We start from the raw sequence: 17,101 nt of genomic DNA, 5'->3' as shown, positions 1-17,101 counted from the left end.
TGGGTTAGGTTTTTTTACATTCCATAGTGACACATAAAGATAATTGTGTTAGCTTTCTTGTTTTATATACAGAGTACTTACAGTTTCACAGGACAGTATGGTGCAGAGCTGTGTTTTTTCTTATACATTTCTGCTATAAATTCTTAATATAACGCTAGGTAAGGACAGGGAATTGCCTGCATGTCCAAAGAGTGACAGTCAGTAGCTCAATGTCCGAGTGGAAACCAATAAAAAGTGGTGTCCCTCGGCAGTCTGTACTGGTACTGATACTATGTATTATCTTCATCAATGACGTAAGATAGCAGGCTTGAGTTTGCAGGTGACACAAAGGTGCGTGGTGCAGTTGACATGCCTGAGGGATGGGATGCCATCCAGAGGGACAGGGCCAAGTTCAAGAAATGGGCCCATGTGAACCTTCAACCAGGGCAGATGCAAGTCCTGCACATTGGTTGGGGCAACCCCCGATACCAATACAGGCTGGAGGATGAAGCGATTGAGAGCAGCCCTGCCAAGAAGGACTTGGGGGTACTGATGGATGAAAAGCTGGACACAAGTTGGCAATGTGTGCTTGCAACCCAGAAGGTCAGTCATATACTGGGCTGCATCAAAAGCAGCATAACCAGCAGCTTGAGGGAGGTGATTCTGCCCCTCTGCTCTGGTGAGACCCCACCTGGAGTCCTGTGTCCAACTCTGGAGCCCTCAGTACAGGAAAGCCATGGACCTGTTGGAGAGGTTCAGGAGGCCACCATGATGATCAGAGGGATGGAACAGCTCTGCTCTGAGGACAGGCTGAGAGAGCTGGACTTGTTCAGACCAGAGAAGGCTCTGAGTAGACCTTATTGCAGCCTGTCAGGGGCAGACTTTCTGTAGGGTCTGTAGTGACAGGAAGGGGACAACAGTTTTAGACTGAAAGAGGGCAGAGTTAGGTTGAACATAAGAATTACTTTCCAGTGGGGTTGGTGAGACACGAACAGGTTGCTTGGAGGTGTTGTGGATGCCCCATCACTGGAAGTGTTCAAGGTCAGGTTAGACCGGGGTTTGATCAACCTGATCCAGTTGAAGATGTCCCTGCCTAAGGCAGGACATTGGAGACAGATGACCTCTGAAGGTCTCTTCCAACCCAAACTGTTCTGTGATTCTATGATGCCTATATCCTCTGTCGATAGAGGCTTGTTATTTGAAGGTGTCTCATGCAGAATTAAGATAAAGTCAGTAACACAGTGGTAGTGTGTAGTGTGCTTTTGTGAAGTTTAGCATGTATTTAAATGTATTATTTTAAATGTATTCTGAGATATTGATCCAGCAGACTGTACAAGGAAGATGGTATCTGGGAAGAAAAGCATAGGTAATGTTTAGTTACTCAAAGACAGTTCAAATAACTGGTTTTCGTTGTCTTTCTGAACAGTCCTAAGAAAACTATCAGATTTATTGTAGGAAGTACTGCAAGTATAATAGAGTTAAAAGGTACAAACAAGATACAAATGTAACATACTGCTTTATTAAGACCAAGTAAACATTATAGTAGAGAACAGTGGTGGTTCTTAGACTTAATATATCTCTGGTTTGACAAGAGTGAGACAATGACATGCAGAGGACTTCATTGATGGAAATTACCTCTCCTGTTTGACTGTCTCTCCATGACAATTTCAAATTTTTTAATTAACATTATTCAGGCCATTTGCTGTGGTGCATTTGGAGTGCCGCCTTCTGGTACATAGTGTTGACAGTGCTCTTGTATCATAGCATCAAAATCAGTGTTAATAAATACTAGCTTGAGATTCTTGCAAAGTCACACCTTGGCCTAATGAACAGCTTACCAGGGTATAGGATGCCTGGTTTTCAAACGTGTCAGACTCTACAATAAATGCCTTTCAAACTCGACTGATGTCATTGCTCCTCTTACAGAAATTTTGTGTTTTCTGTGTGTTAAACATAACCTGTTATCCACTTACCACTACAGTTTTACACTGACATCTCTTGTACTAAATACTGTCTCTATTTCAGCAGGACCTTTCAGAATCTGAATGGTTTCTATATATATGTTTCCCAAACCCTTACATTTTCAAGTCTCGTTTAAACAGTTGCTGCTTCAACTCAGGTACCAAAGTAGTGAGCACTGAAGCAATCAAAGCAGCTTATCTGTTAGTAAATTGCATGTCTCATGCAAAAGGGATTGGGACCATGGAAAGCCTAGTGAAGTTACTGACCAATGAAATTTAATGTTTTTCAAGCTGCCTTCTCATTCTCCAGTGAAATTGTCCTAAACTAACTCATCGACTTATATGGCCTAAATGCTTCCAAGGCTTTTGGGGGAAAGAGACCATCCCTAGAGCTAGCAGGAGCTGTTGAGGTTTCATGCTCCTGTGTGGGATTTGCCTTGGTGAAATAGAGAAATGCACCTGGGCAACAGTGGGTATATTAGAAATAAATGCTGAAAGCCTAATTTTTTTCCACATATGCACAGCGCAGAGACTGAATGGAAGTGAGTAATTGTGAATAGCACACGTACACAAAGCGGGAGGTATGCTATTATTAGCTAAGGACTGGGAAATACAGAATCAGTAGCACACTTATTCCTTGTAAAATTTTCCACGGAGCTCCAAAGGAAATGTCAGCACTTGGAACTACATGAAATGTCCAGATCCACACAGACCACAAGCAGAAGTGTCACTGCAGAGAAAGTTCAACATGCAAATAACGAACGCAAGAGGAAGACTCACACCCACTCACAGGAGCTTTTGTCCGACTGCTCTTCCAGTGGCATTTGTCAGGAGTTCTGCTTCATCGTGGCGCCTGTGTCACAGGCCACAGATCTCCTTCCGCTCGGACTGAAGAGACTTCCGCATCTGAACATGGGAGCATTCAGACCCAAACAGAACCTTGTCTGTATTCCGAGCTTGCATCCAGAGCACTTGCTCTCTCTGACACTGGAGTTGCTGTTGTGCCCTACCCTGCTTCTCACTGATTGTCTGGATGTTGTATTTTGCTTACCCCAGCTATCCAAGGCTTCTAAAGTCCTTTTCTTTTGGAGGAGTTCTCAGTTTATTTTGCTTGGAACATCCTCTCATGTGTGTGTTAACAGTGTAATGTACTGATGCCAATACAATATAGCAGGTTCAAATATGGTACAAACAAGACCATGAGGCAGACCATTAGATTTACTCTTTTTCTCTCTTTTCTTTTTGCTCTAAAACATTCTGTGCAGCCTAACTTTGATCTGTCTTGCTAATGTTAAAAGATTGCCCACTCATATCTCATTTTCACTTCACGGCATTTCGTACTAACAACATTGAAAGCCTCTCTCACCATCAGTACAGGGGCATGTGACATCAGAATTTAGTGTTTGTATTACTATTCAAAACAAACCTGAGAGCAGTTGGGGTTCCCAGAAGTGTAACCAGCAGGAGAGTATTTTGTTTCTCAAAACCAGCTGAGTATCAGTAAGGGGAGAAATTAATTCAGGAGGTGCTCAGTACTGGGCGGGATCAGCTCTCTGAGATGGAAACTTCGGCTTAACTGTTTTAACGACTGCTTCCTCTCCCCACTGTCATTGCAGTACTGACTGAAGCAGGACAGTGCAAGAGAACTGAAATTAACATTTAATCATGTTTTTGCAAAAATTTGAAATGGTTTATTTAAATAATTGTCAAGTTTTTTATGACCTTTGCTATGAATTGTCTCAGGCCGTTTGTGGTTCAAAGCCATGCATGACTAGGCATATTTGGAAATACGTTTTCTGTCTGATCACCAGGGTGTCATTTTGCAGGTCCAGCTGCATTACAGAGTTTACGAAGATTCACATCTAAAATTATTCACAGGTATTGATGGGACTTTTTAACTCCCTACAGTGTTATAGGGCTGCTGTTCCTCATCTTTCCTACTGCTCCCTGCTGCTTATTTTAGTTCTGGTTCCAGTGCACATCAAACTCCTCTTTAGGTTTCATCAGTTCACAGAACCAGGAAAAAAAAAAAAAAAAAAAGTCACTTCCCCAAAATGGAACATATTCCACCATATTAGCAAGTTAAAGCATGTTGTCAAAGGGTACAGTGTGGCATCAACACAGTGGGGCTGCATGACCAAGTGGCAGGAGGAAAGGTGTTTTCATTGCAAGTCTGGAACTGCACTCCAAAAAAAAAAAACAAGTTGTTTTTCAGCACTCTTGAACTGATTCTGAAATTAACGCTGTTTCTATGGGAAAAGCTTTAGGCTGAAAAAAAAACAAATTTGGATCATCTGTTTTCTACTAATCCTTGTAAATGAACAAGTAATTGTTCGGTAGTCTAGTTCCTAGCACACAACTGGCCATCTGGATCTCTTGATCTTTGTTAAACTGTATGGGAGAAAATAATACTAATTTGGTGTTTTTACTGAAAGGGAGTAAGAAGATTTCTCTAAGAAAGCTCACAGTTAGTTCTATATGTGTAGTTTCCATTGTATTTCCATTTTATTCTCAGTAAACCAAGCAGTGAGGAATAACACTATCACTTTTGCAATTATCACTGAATATGTAATGTGCTTCCTGAAACTGTAGGCAGGTATGAATGACACTATGAGTCTTCTGGCTCAGTTTTCTACTCAGGGCAGAGCAAAATAAATGCCTTATGGTCTCAGTAGCAATACTAGAAAACAAAATGTTTTTAATTCATGTACAATAAATCATGCGGAATCCAGGCGTTTCTCAATTTTTTAGTAATATAATCGATTTTTTCCATGGGTGCATAGACTGGGATTTTCTAGGAATTGTTGTTGACTGACAGGAAATACAAAAGTAACTCTGCATATAATTTTTGTGAACCAGCTTGCTGGACTAGTCTGTTTGCAAGATGTCCTTTCCAGATGCGTATACCTCTGTATTTTCAAATGTCCTGCCTTACAGCAGGCATTCCTCATGGAATCAAGTTTCTTCCGCACATTATTTAGCATGAAATTATTTAGCTTGACATTTGGTGAAACAATTTGTATTTCTACCAGTGAACAGAAGTGCATGAGCTTTTACTGAAAGCAGCCACAGAAGAAGCATATCTACAAATGAAGTGCATTCATAAATCATCATATAATAGCTTGTGTGCTTCTGTACAGCTGTAGAAAAGAAATGAATGATGCTAAACTGTAGAATATCCGAATGTCTGCTGTGTTGAATAGCATTGCTTAAGGGAATAATACAAGTTAAAAATACAGTGATTTCTATGTACACCTTGAAAGAAGAGGAGGGAAAAGAAAAATAAAAAAAGTTTGGCCACAATATTTCATCCCCAGATTTAGCAACATATGGAACCAAAAATAATGCCTGTAGTAAGTGAAACATATCACAGAGGGCACATGAAAGCTGTCTAGTTGTTTGGGTTCCTGCAGCATGGTTCATCTAGCAGAAGGAGGGAGACATTTGATCTCATGGAAATCTTTAAATTTGACCTTAGAATCTGTGTGTTATTAATTAATGCTTTAAAGGGAGCAGCTTTTTTATGGGCTCTTATCCACTGTGTAAGAATGTTCTGAAATAATGTTTTGCTTGTTTTCATACCACAGTCAAACACTTAAAAGAGTTCTTTCTCATGTAGGTATTGCTTTCCCATTAAAGTGCACGTGAGGAGGACAGTGGAATCAGCTCAGTCCTCAGAACTGATCAATATTTGATACTTCTCCACTGCATCGTGTTATTAGTACCTTGGATTGACCCTCAGTTCCTTCTCTGACCCTTAGGCTGCTTGGGACCTCAGGTGAAAGTAGATGTAAACAAACAGTAAAGCTTGCAAAAGCTTGGCCTCTGGAGGCAAGGGATGCCCTCTCTCACATGATTTCCACTGAAGAGTGTCTGCTGTCTAATTGTAAGTGCTGCTGCTCATCAGCCATGTGCATTGGATTTCTGCAGGGATGGGCTTTGTTTTAGAAGCCAAACAAAACCATTGACCCAGGTTGGCATGGGTAGGAGTAGAGGTAGATGTCTGGTGTGCACCCTCTCAGGCTTGGGCAGACTCTGCCATGTTTGTTCATCTTTCTCCAGGTACATCTTCCCTCAGCTGGATCTGTTTCTTTCCCCCCTGTTCTGGAAACCCTGTGCCTCTGTCCCATCTTCCCAGCTCTCAACATGCCTGTTTTCTTACCTTTTTATCCAGTCCCTGCTGTTGACCACGAGCACCATGTAGAGAAAAAATGCTTATCTTGGAACGTTCCCCACCTGGAAAGTCTGGACCACCTCTCCCACCTCCACAAGTAGCAATGTGTTTGTTCAGAAACAGCATATAGGAGTCTGCTTCCTGAGAATAGTGACTGCATCAATGGCAGCATGAGCTGCCTAGTTCAGTCATAGGAAGTCAGGTATTACGAAAGACCTCTACTGGCAGCATGAGATGGATTCTAAATGCCTTGCCCCCTTGGTCGTTTGTAGAAACCCTTTCCCTGGTTGCACAGCCTCTGGCTGGAGCGATAGGTGCAAACAGAGCCCATCCTCAGTCCTGAGTTTACAGTCATTACCAAGAATGATGTTCGATCTAGTGGCAAATGTCTGTCTGCCTTTCTGTGAGGCAACCTGAAGCCTCTTGTTGCAAGGTTCTTGGTTTTCAACTCTTAAGGACTAACTCTCATTTTGCATCCCTTTCTCGGGCTTTCTCCAGCACAGAAACACTTTCTTAGCAAGTGTTTCTACCAAAAGCATGCTCTCTTTTCCAAAAAGTGTTTTGTCTTGACTTCTGCTCGTACAGTATCGTTAAACCATTTCTACCTCTTTTTCCTGTAAGTGTGGGGAAAAAAAATAAAAATAAAAAAATAATTTAAAAAAAAGAGAGAGAAAGAAAGAGATGATGAATTACTTCAGTGAGTGTCAGATTAGGATTGAATGAGACTTGATTAAAAAAACAAAAATGGATCAAGAAGCCCTAGGTAGATTGTCCCATTAGAGCTCTAGTAAGATATGAATGTCTTCAGAGGTCCTCTCTCCACCTGTGGCTTACCTGTGCCATCTTCAAATTCCTCACTTCCTTCTAGAAGGGCTCTGTTTCCATTTTCCTCCTGTTACTCATAGTGTTTGAGGCTTATTTCCTATGTAAGTAGGCAGTGGGGTTCATGTATTTCCATGCCTTTGGCCTGGGCAAGATCAGGTTATTAATTTCTTTCCTAAAATGTTTTTTATTTTCCACTTGCATTAAGCTTTCGAAGACTGTGAGCACAATATTCAAAGCCTATGGACCCTTAAACACCATAAACTTCGTTAAATATACGTGAATTTTAAGGGGATGGTACCCGTTGTAAAGCTTGGGAGTCATGTTCTCAAAGAGTTGATTTCCAGGATGTGTAATAGAAAACACTTTGTTTTTTAAGTGCCATTGCACCTGAAGATATTTTTATTAAAAACAAAAAAAAAAAAAAAAAAAAAAAAAAGAACCAAACAAAAAAATTAAATAAAAGCTTCATAGAGGACACCACAACGGGAAATATGAGTCAAATTATTCAGATGCTGGCACCTGCACACGATGGAAGGGTGCTTTGTGACACAGTGGTGCTGGCTCCTTGTCCAAAGAGTGGACATTAACGACAGAAAGGAAAAGCAGCACAGTGCTGCCACCTCAATGTGACGAAACTTTTTTTTTAAAAAACTTCTTACAGAGACAAAAAAGTTGAGAATATTTTTTCACAGAGGTTGGGCTGGACACTTAGCAGGAAAACCTTTTTCTATACTGCCCCAAGCAGTGTGAATTTTCCCTTTCCTTCCCTGCACGGTGGCAGCAGTACATGAAAACCTTGTCCGGTCACACCCCGCACTTAGAACATATCCGAAGTCACCTTGGGTGACTCCATGCCAAAAATTCTTCATCCTTTTCTCTTCAGATGACCTCCCAATGAAGTCTGAAGTTTCGGCAGCTCCGAAGCCAAAGCCCGTGGGACAGTCTTTCTGCAAAGCCTTCCCGGGAGGGGAGAGCCTGCGTGGAACCCCCCTCGGCCATCCCCGTGTGAGCGCCGCTTCACCGGCCGTATTTCTGAAGGGGTCCTCCGAGGCTCTGGCCCTCTTTCACACGGGAAAGGGGGCTCCTTAGGCGGGCAGCAGGGGCAGCGGGGAGCCGAGAAGCCGGGGATGCTTCGTTCTCCGCCGCGCCGACCGGGGCCGCCGGCAGCTGGAAGGGGTAGGACCGTCACCTGCCCCCAGGATCATGGCAAGGCTGAGCCGGGCTCCTGTCTGTATGCTAGCCGGGGGAGTCCGGGAGAGAGCCCTGCCCCCGCCCCAGACCGATTTGCTGACCCGCTCCCGCCACCGCCAAACGCCCTCGCGGGGGGAGGAGGAGACGGGGCTCACCCTCGATTTGGCCCCCCGAGAGTTAGGAAATAACTCTTTTTTTTGTGAGGTCAGTGATTTTTTCCCCATTCTATTTTAAAGCAGTGAGCGGCAGAAAGCTGCTCATCTTAGTAGGAGCTTAGAAATTAGAGGTGAAACGATGAGTGACCGGAGCGCCTCTGTCAGCTTCGCGGTGCGTGTCCTGAACAAAGTGCAGGCTCCCACCACGGGCAACAAAAATGCCAACGTATCTGGGAAATGGGAAAAAATAGCCTTCAGGCGTAGTGTGTGCCCATCGTGCCTTATTCTGCAGTGTGTGCTTGCCACTGTTAATTTTAGCAGGAAAAAAACCCAAACCTTTCGCTTTTAAAAAGATCGTAAATTCGTGCAAAGATACGAAGTGCGATTGGACTTTCTTGTTGCTCTGTTAAAGTTGTTATAAATAGGGAAAACATCGAGTTTCATGTATGTTTTTATCTCGAATATTTATGTGCATGAATAATACACATCTGCGCATAAGCCCTGTGTATTCGACCTGCGTGAATGCGATGTGTGTATGCGTACGTGTTTATGCACAGACATAAAAATGCAAGCGACGAACCAAGTAAAAATAAATGACACCGTCCAACACTGAAAAGTGCTGCGGGCAGAACCATTTAATAGTTGAACACAATACTTTTTTTTCTTAAGCCAACTCCTTCGATATCTTACAGTTGAATAACAACAACAGGTATTTCATCACACGTAAGCAGTGCGAGCATTGGGTAGACAATGGAAATCACGTAGGGGGGGGAAAAAAAAAAAGAGAGAGAGAGAAGCAGCAAAGGACGTGAGTAGACTCACATTTTTAACCAACCGTTTTTATTTCCAAATTTCTGGTTTAGAGACCCGGAAAGCTGTCTTAAAAATACCGAGCTCGTTTTTCAGATATTCTGGATGAACGGGGTATCTCCAGATGTTAAAGCTATGCAGCAGCTAAACGATTACTAATTGTTTTCTCATGTGAATGGCCTTCTTTGAATATATTTGTACAAAATATCTATAGTAGTTCCCGAACTCTAACCTCGATCAGCGTTCAGTACTTTAAGACTTTCCAAGTTGAACGAGGTGATCAGGGGAGAAGATTCGAAGATGAATTAAATTTGTAAATGGGATGGCTAGAACGTTAACTCTTTCGGTGGGCTATATAAAAGAATCTCAAGGTATCACTAAAATGCAAAGCTCTCCAGGATTGTGCAATTATGGATAAAATCAGTACCGTCGTGAGTAAGACAAGTATCTGATGGAGACCAAGACAGTGTCTTGCCGGACAGTGAGAAAGCCGCTACGGGAAGCGAAGCGTTCTCACTTTTTTGAACTGCATCTATTTAACAACCTATAGCGGCGGGGAAATGGCGATTTATTTATTTGTTTAATTGTTCATTTATTCTTTTCCCTGGAGCACCGGAGAACGGTTTGCTGATTCTCATCCACCCGTCGGCAAGCCTGCGGAGGAGGAGGACCTGACGCTCTCCCCGCGGCCGTATTTTGGTTCTTTCCGCATTTTCTTAGAAAATTCAGCAGCGTGCAGCGCCTCGCAGGAGCAGGACACGGAATGCCCGGGGTGTGCGGGAGAAGCTCTGGGAAAGGGGAGCAGAGGAAGACCCTCTCCAGTAGCCGAGCTGCCGGGAGCACCGCCAATCGTGAGCGCTCGCTGGTGCTCCGGTGGCGGGGGGACCCTGCACGCCACCTGCCGCGAAGATGCGCGCAGACGACAAGGAGAGAGGGTCCCGGCGCGGGGAGGCGGAGGACGGCTGCCTCCGTGGCTTCGAGAGCGGCAGCGTGGGGGCATGGCGGGCAGCGGGCGAGTCAGAGGGGCGGCCGGGGGCGCGTCAGCGCGCAGCCCGCTCCGCGGCCGGTCCGGTTCCCGGGGCGGCGGCGGGGAGGGGCGGCGGGTGGCGCAGGTAGCGGCCCACCACTCCGTGCGGGCCCCCCGCCGCCACGTCCAGGGGGAGACGGCCGCGGCCGTCGGGCAGGTCGAGGCGCGCCCCGGCGCGGTGCAGCGCCGCCAGCGTCTCCAGGAAGCCGGCGCGGGCCGCGTCGTGCGCCGGGAAGCAGCCGGTGCGCGGATCGGGGCGGTTGGGGTCCGCTCCGCGCTGCAGCAGCAGCTCGGCCACCCGCGGGCTGCCCAGCATCATCACCTGCGGGGAGAGACAGCGTCAGCGCCGCGAAGCACTGCGAGCGCGAAGGCCCGCGGGGCGGTCGCTGGGGGTAGGGGGCTGCGAGGTCGGGGTCATTTTTGGGTGCAGTTTTCCTACGTCAGCTATTTGTGAGTTGCATAAATGCACACGGCCGTACGCGATGATCCCCATGGGTTCTTTCCAGCATGCGATATTCTATACTATAGGATGAGGTGTCTCTAAAACAAGTCTGATGAGGAGCCGCTTAGGGAACTGGGGCTGTTTAACCTGAAGAAAAGGAGGCTGAGGGGAGACATTATCGCTGTCTACAACTACCTGAAAGGAAGTCGTAGTGAGCAGGGTGTTGGTCTCTTCTCCCAAGTAACAAGTAATAGGACGAGAGGAAATGGCCTCAAATTGTGCCAGGGAAGGTTCAGATCGGATATTAAGAGAAATTTCTTCACAAAAAAAGGTTGTGAAGCATTGGAACAGGCTGCCCAGGGAAGTGGTTGAGTCACCATCCCTGGAGGTGTTTAAAAGCCGTGTAGATGTGGTCCTCAGGGATGCGCCTTGCTTCCAGAGTTGCGTTATGGTGGTTCTAAATTTAGCCTGCCGCTGAGGACGCGTTACTGCTCTGTCAATGAACACCGCAGCGCGGTCGGGCAGGGTCCTGGCAAAGGTTCGGCTCTTTTCTGTCCCTGGTGTGGATTTCCCCCCCCCACCCCGAGTTCTGGATCGAGCCGTTTGTCTCGCTCTCAGCTCTGGCTAAACCGGCACTACTTCACACAGAAGCAAGGAAAGGTGTTCAGCGCCCACGGGTAACGCACAAAATTCTTTGGTGAACCCCAGTGCCACTTCGCAGCTGAAGCAAAAGCAGAAACTCCTGCCAAGGTCTGATCCTGCACGATTGAACAAAACTAAACCATACCAAAACCAAAGAAAATCGACCAAACAAAACCCAACAAACAAATGAAAAAAAGAAAGTTACACCTGCAGTTTTGCTTCCCGCATTTACATGGTCATTTTCAATGCAATTTTAACCTACATAAATTAAATCTTAACACTATAGAAAACACCTTGAAATAATAGTTATTTTCTATTTTTTCTTTTCCTTTATCATGACAATTTGGCTATAGACTATATTCTAAATAAAATAAAATATTTGTAAAGGTGAAAATGCTTATAAATTAAATAACTTATAAATTCCTATAGAGGTTAAGTTTTTCAGATAGATAGAGTCCACAAGTCAGAGTGGCAGCCATTTTGCAAAGTGCTGGTAAGGGAAACAGAACTTAGTCTCACTCTGAAATGGGGGCATAAAAGAGAAAATTTACAACAATTTGGAGATCCTTTTAATCTGGAATTTGAAGGTACAACAGAAACAAAACGAATAACTTTCTCAGTGCCTTGCTCAGTAACTTCAGAAGAATATTTGCTTTTCCATATAAAGTGCAAGGACTAAAATGGCTGTCCAGCTTAGCTGGTGAACCATTCGATACATCACTTCAAATAACAACACAAGAAAACCTTTTCATGAAATACACAACTCCAGTTTAAATCGCAGTATATTAATTGCTCCGTGAGCATTTTAAAGTTTTCGTCTTAAATATGTTGATTAATATAACACACTTTTAGCTCTAAAAATGCCTGTAAAGCAAATCCACTCCACACTGGTATTACAATATCTATAAATTAACACTACCAATGTTGAGGAATAATGAATATTTAAAATGCTACTACAAATAGTGACGACTACTAATGAATAACTAGTTTCAATTTACTATTTCTACACAATGACAATTTCCATCCCGTCTTCTGTGCCGTTCTTTCACGTGAAAATACTAGCAAGGGACCCCACTTCCATTTCCTCGGGGAAGAAGACCCGTTAAGGCTATATTTAAAACAAACAAACAAACAAGAAAAGTCGATCGAAGAGCAGTCAACTTCCTGAAGCCATCTGGAAGTGGATTTTGTAGTCCTGCTTCTCCTTTTAATTACTTTCTAGCATAATTCGTTTGCTGCCAGCGGTGCCCCTCTACACTCCACCTAGTACTTGCAGGAGGACAAGGGTTCAGAAAAGCACCGCCTTGTATTCAGGCAGCTACGTCTGGAATCCAGATCCGATAATAACAATAAAAATTCTTTCAAAACCTGAAATTCACCCCCCACCAGCGTGGCAGAGGACAGCTCCCCCGTACCCGTCACCCTCACCCCCAATGCTCTGTACCTGGAGCGGGGTCCTCCCGAAGGAGTTGATCCCGTTGGGATCCGCACCCGCGTCCAGGAGATTCCGCACCTCCTCGCGGTCTCCGCGGGCGGCGGCGCTGCACAGCCGGTCGCCGAAGCCGTCGCCCCGGGGAGACCCCTCCATCGCCCCCGGCGGCCCGACCCGCGCGGCCAACCCTGCCTTTAAGTCGCCCCTGGCCGGGAGCTCGCCCGCTGCGCCGACGCAGCTCCTCCTCCCCGAGAGCAGCGGCCGCCCCCTCGTCCCCCGGGGCAAGCGGCCCCCAGCCCTTGGGCACGGCCGCGCGTAGCCCCCTGCGCACACCTCGGGCGGGACAGGGCACTGTAACTTCCCCCCGTCTCCGGCTCCAAGCGAGGAGGAGAGCGTCGTGCTGGCGGCTGCGGTAAAATCAGCGCACCCTCTCTGGGGGGCTCCTGGGGGCGGCGAAGGACCGCGAGGTGCCGGCAGAGAGCTCCGCAAGCTGAAAGCCGGGAGCAGCTCGGCCCCCCCGCGGGAGAGCGCGATTTCACAACCGCCGAGAGCGCGGAGAGTGTCCTGCGGGCGCTGCTTCCCTCCGGAGGCGCCGTCGGTGCGGGAGAAAGAAGGGGATGGGGCTGCGACCCTGCGCCTCCCGTGCCTCCCCACACGGGGAGATGTGGTGTTGAGGCAGGACAGAAGGACGCATCCCACCGACAAACGGTTTCTCCCGGGTGCCCAGGCTGGACGTGGCCGCCCTGACCCGGGCAGGTGGGAACGCGCCCCGCGATTGTCTTGTGTGGGGCAGGCGGGACAGGGGAGGACCATAGCCTCCCCGGGGCAGAGAGAGACTCTGTGGAAAGGGTGGATTTGGCTTCTGCCTCCAGAGAGGGGGGGCCTGCCCTGCCCAGAGCCCCTCCGAGCGGTGGGTCTCGGGGTCCGTCCCTCCATCCCGCCGCCGGACGGGAGCTGGCGGCCCGGATGAGGAAGGGAGGCGTGCCCGCAGGAAGTCTGCGATCCACCTAATGGCACCCGGCAGAAGAGGACAACTTCACCCCGGCCCCTGCGGGAGCCTCTCGCGGGCAGGAAAGCCGCAGCGAGACGCAGCGGGACAAGGTACTGCAGCCCGGCAGCCAGAGCCGAGCAGGGCCTCGTCTTGACGCTGTAAAAGTCCCTAAAAAGCAAGCACCTGACTCCTCCCCTTGTTTTCCGCGCCCCCTCCCGCACCCCCCCTGTTTCCCCCGGACAAAGCAGCTCCCCGCTGCGGACCGCGTGATGCACCCCCCTGCACACATAGCGACCCCCAGTCCAGGGAACGGAGGATCGGGCGAGCGCCCGCGGGGCTGCGCGTCACCCACAATCCGCGGGCTTGAAGGTTTTACTTCGCCACATCGAAGCTACGGGCAGACCTGGGTTAGAGGCGAAGGAGGGGGTCTAAGGCTCCCGCAGGGCAACGCGGAGAGCGAGTCGTTTCGGAGCCACCGCCGAGGTGGGATGGTGAAGTGGGCAAATACAGAAGATAGATTAAGGAAGTTTTTTAGGACTTTTTTTTTCTATCCTTTTTTTTTTTTTTTCCTCTCCTGCCGTTCCCCCATGTCAGTTCCCTAATATGCTCTTTTTAATTGCAGAAAACCGGTTGAATTGCTACAGTAGCAGTATCTGCCGTGCAGATGCACCTTTATTCCCTTTCGTCTCTAACCTCCTCCTTGCCGCTCGGCCGTACGAACAGCCCTGCATGACGAAGGGGAAAACTGGCGATTTTCTGTCTACATGTACCGACGGCCGAAAGGCAGAAGCATCTTTGGATGAGGAGAAATGAATACAAATTTGTCCCTGCATAGGCAAGTCAGAAGTTCACTGAAATTTCCTCATCTGAGGCCTTTCTGGGCTTCCCTTGGGAAGTTTCCGGGAAAAGTGTCGTTGCAAGAGAAGGAAGGGGACTTGGATGGAGTGAGACACCCTCTCGGCAGGGACCTGTGGCGGGCTCCCACACACCGTGGTTTTGCTGCAGCGCATGGTACAGAGCAGACCGCAGGGGCCGTCAGGCGATTAAATGAACAAATAAATTGACAAAAAATGTAAAGGTAATTTTTTTTTGTAAGTCCGTAAACTGTGAAAAATTAAGAGTAAATGATCCCCCACCCACCAGGCAAAATGTCCTTCAGTCCTTCGCGTGCTCCTTGCCTTTAATCACAGCTGTGTAGAGATAAATCCGAGGAGAAAAACTCCGTGGTTGCGTGTGTCAGGTGTCTTAAAATTCGAAATCAATAGTGAGGTGCCGCAGCATTGCATATTGCCGCTGGCTATTCTTGCTTTCTGTGAAAGAGTATTGATAGTGGATTTTGTGTGTCTTTGTATGTACAAATATCTGCATACGTGTCTTTTTTTTGTGGATATGTAAGTATTAAAAAAACGGTACACTCACACTTCAACATATTTGTAAATGAAGATGTTAGTAGAGGAGTCAGAGGGCCTGTCTGCACCTCCATCCCTGCTAAAATTCTGTTAAAAGCTATGAAATCTCAGAATGGTGTAGAACAACAAATATGACCTCGTGCTAACTGACTCTCCAAAAGCACTTGCCATTAAAATACACAATTTTTAGTTACATTATTGAACTTATACGAATTGTTCCTCCACAAATGCAAATCCTATTTTGCACAATTCTGGTACCAGCAAACGACCTCAATTTAATCAAAACATAAAAACACACTGTCATATCTGAGATTAGGGAAATAATAGCCGACCCCTTGGTAATATGTTTTGAAAATTACCCTTGTATCACACTCGTATCATGGAGGAAGGGAGGAGAAACCACCTTACCTCCCCAACAAAACTTACAGGAAAGGTATTTTGCCGAAAAAACAAAAAATAAATCCAAGTTAAGCAGTCTCCCTGTCTTACATTTCTGCTCATTTTTTTTTCCCCCTATTTTAAGTCACTCTTCAAAAAGAGAGATCTTTTATATTAAAAACAGATCCATTTTTATACTACAGTTCAGCAATCCTGTAAATTGTTCTGGGATGTTTTGGTAACAGCATACCGGACAGAAAAGGTAGTTTTCAATTACCAAAAGCAGCCATCTTATGCCGTGTTTAAGTCTTAACTTTTACTACCCTTTCAACGGTAAAACCAAACCAAACCAAACCAAAACAAACACGAGTTATATTATCATATAAGAAGTATTTCGGTAATAAGGTTAGGGGTTGATTAAATACAACAAAAAGACAAACTCTAGAGAATATACTATTGGGATTTCCTCACCTGAAAATTGTCGAAAAGGTGCACGAGGGGCAGGGGTGTGGGATACAATGGAGAGGTTACACAGAAGTAGCCTGATTTACAGTTACAGGGTAAAAAAAGCCAGTTGTTTGCAGTTATGCTAAAAATGAAGCAAAACCTATGAATAAAATAGTTTACAGTATTCTTCTACTCGCCAGCTTAAAATGTTAGTGTATTTGCAAAGATAATTATCCTCATTACACATATTGGGTAAGAACTGGAAAATCGATGACCTTAATTTTAGACCTTTAGAAGCTGTGCCATAGAGGTTTATTTTGAACAAAACAACACACCCCAAACAAACAAAACAACCGAACCACCACTACAATAACCTGCAATAATAAAGAATAAATACTTGTTTCTGTTTTCTGAGTCGTGTGATAAAAACTTGCGAATAATGCATTTCTGAATGTAATATGCTGCCCTAAATAGCTGTGAAAATATCCGTAGATATTTTTACATTTTTCTTAGAAATCCTACAGAAAATTTTACATGCATGTTGCTTCGCTCCCTCATTTTGGGCTAAGGAGTCATGGGAAAGTAAAACGACATGGTGGCTTTAGATAATCACCTTACATTTTACAAAAAGTACTTAAGCATTCATCAGGAAAAACATTCCCTTCCTTTAAAAAACAAAACAAATCAAAAAAATGGAACAACAACAACAAAAAAAGAAAATGAAAAGAAAAATAGAGAGGGGAAAATAAGACAAATAAAAAATACACACAGAAGGCAAAAAGAAATAAAATCTCTCCCATAGTCCTAAGAAATAAAGAGATGTAGATTTTGGAATAAAAATATGCCCGCTCACGGCCAGTGCTCTGCTTGGGTGAGCAACTGTCGGACTGTCCCTATCAAGCAGTTTTTGAGTGTCGGTCCCACCTCGGACCCGCTCAGGGTTCAGCAGCAGCTTCCTGGACGCTGTTTCAGCGAAAGACACACTCTCTAACACCGCTCGAGTGCTCCAGTCTTCTTTGTTCCATCTATTTAGTTAAGCGATTTCATTTTGAACAAAGCTTGAAAACAGGACCCGTCTATTTACATGGGAAAATGAGGCCAAAAAGAGCTGTTTTCTCCTTTTTTCCATTCATTTCCCCTCCGCTCCCGCCCCCCCCCCCCCCTTCTGAAATAAACTTCCATCTAATCTGAACATGAAGCCACCCTCTTGCTGAAAACTGTGGCCCGAAATACTATGA

Source organism: Patagioenas fasciata, chromosome Z (assembly GCF_037038585.1).
Source record: "Patagioenas fasciata isolate bPatFas1 chromosome Z, bPatFas1.hap1, whole genome shotgun sequence".
NCBI classification, from domain to species: Eukaryota; Metazoa; Chordata; class Aves; order Columbiformes; family Columbidae; genus Patagioenas; species Patagioenas fasciata.
The sequence above is the reverse complement of the archived record's forward strand: the minus strand, read 5'-3'. Positions refer to the sequence as shown.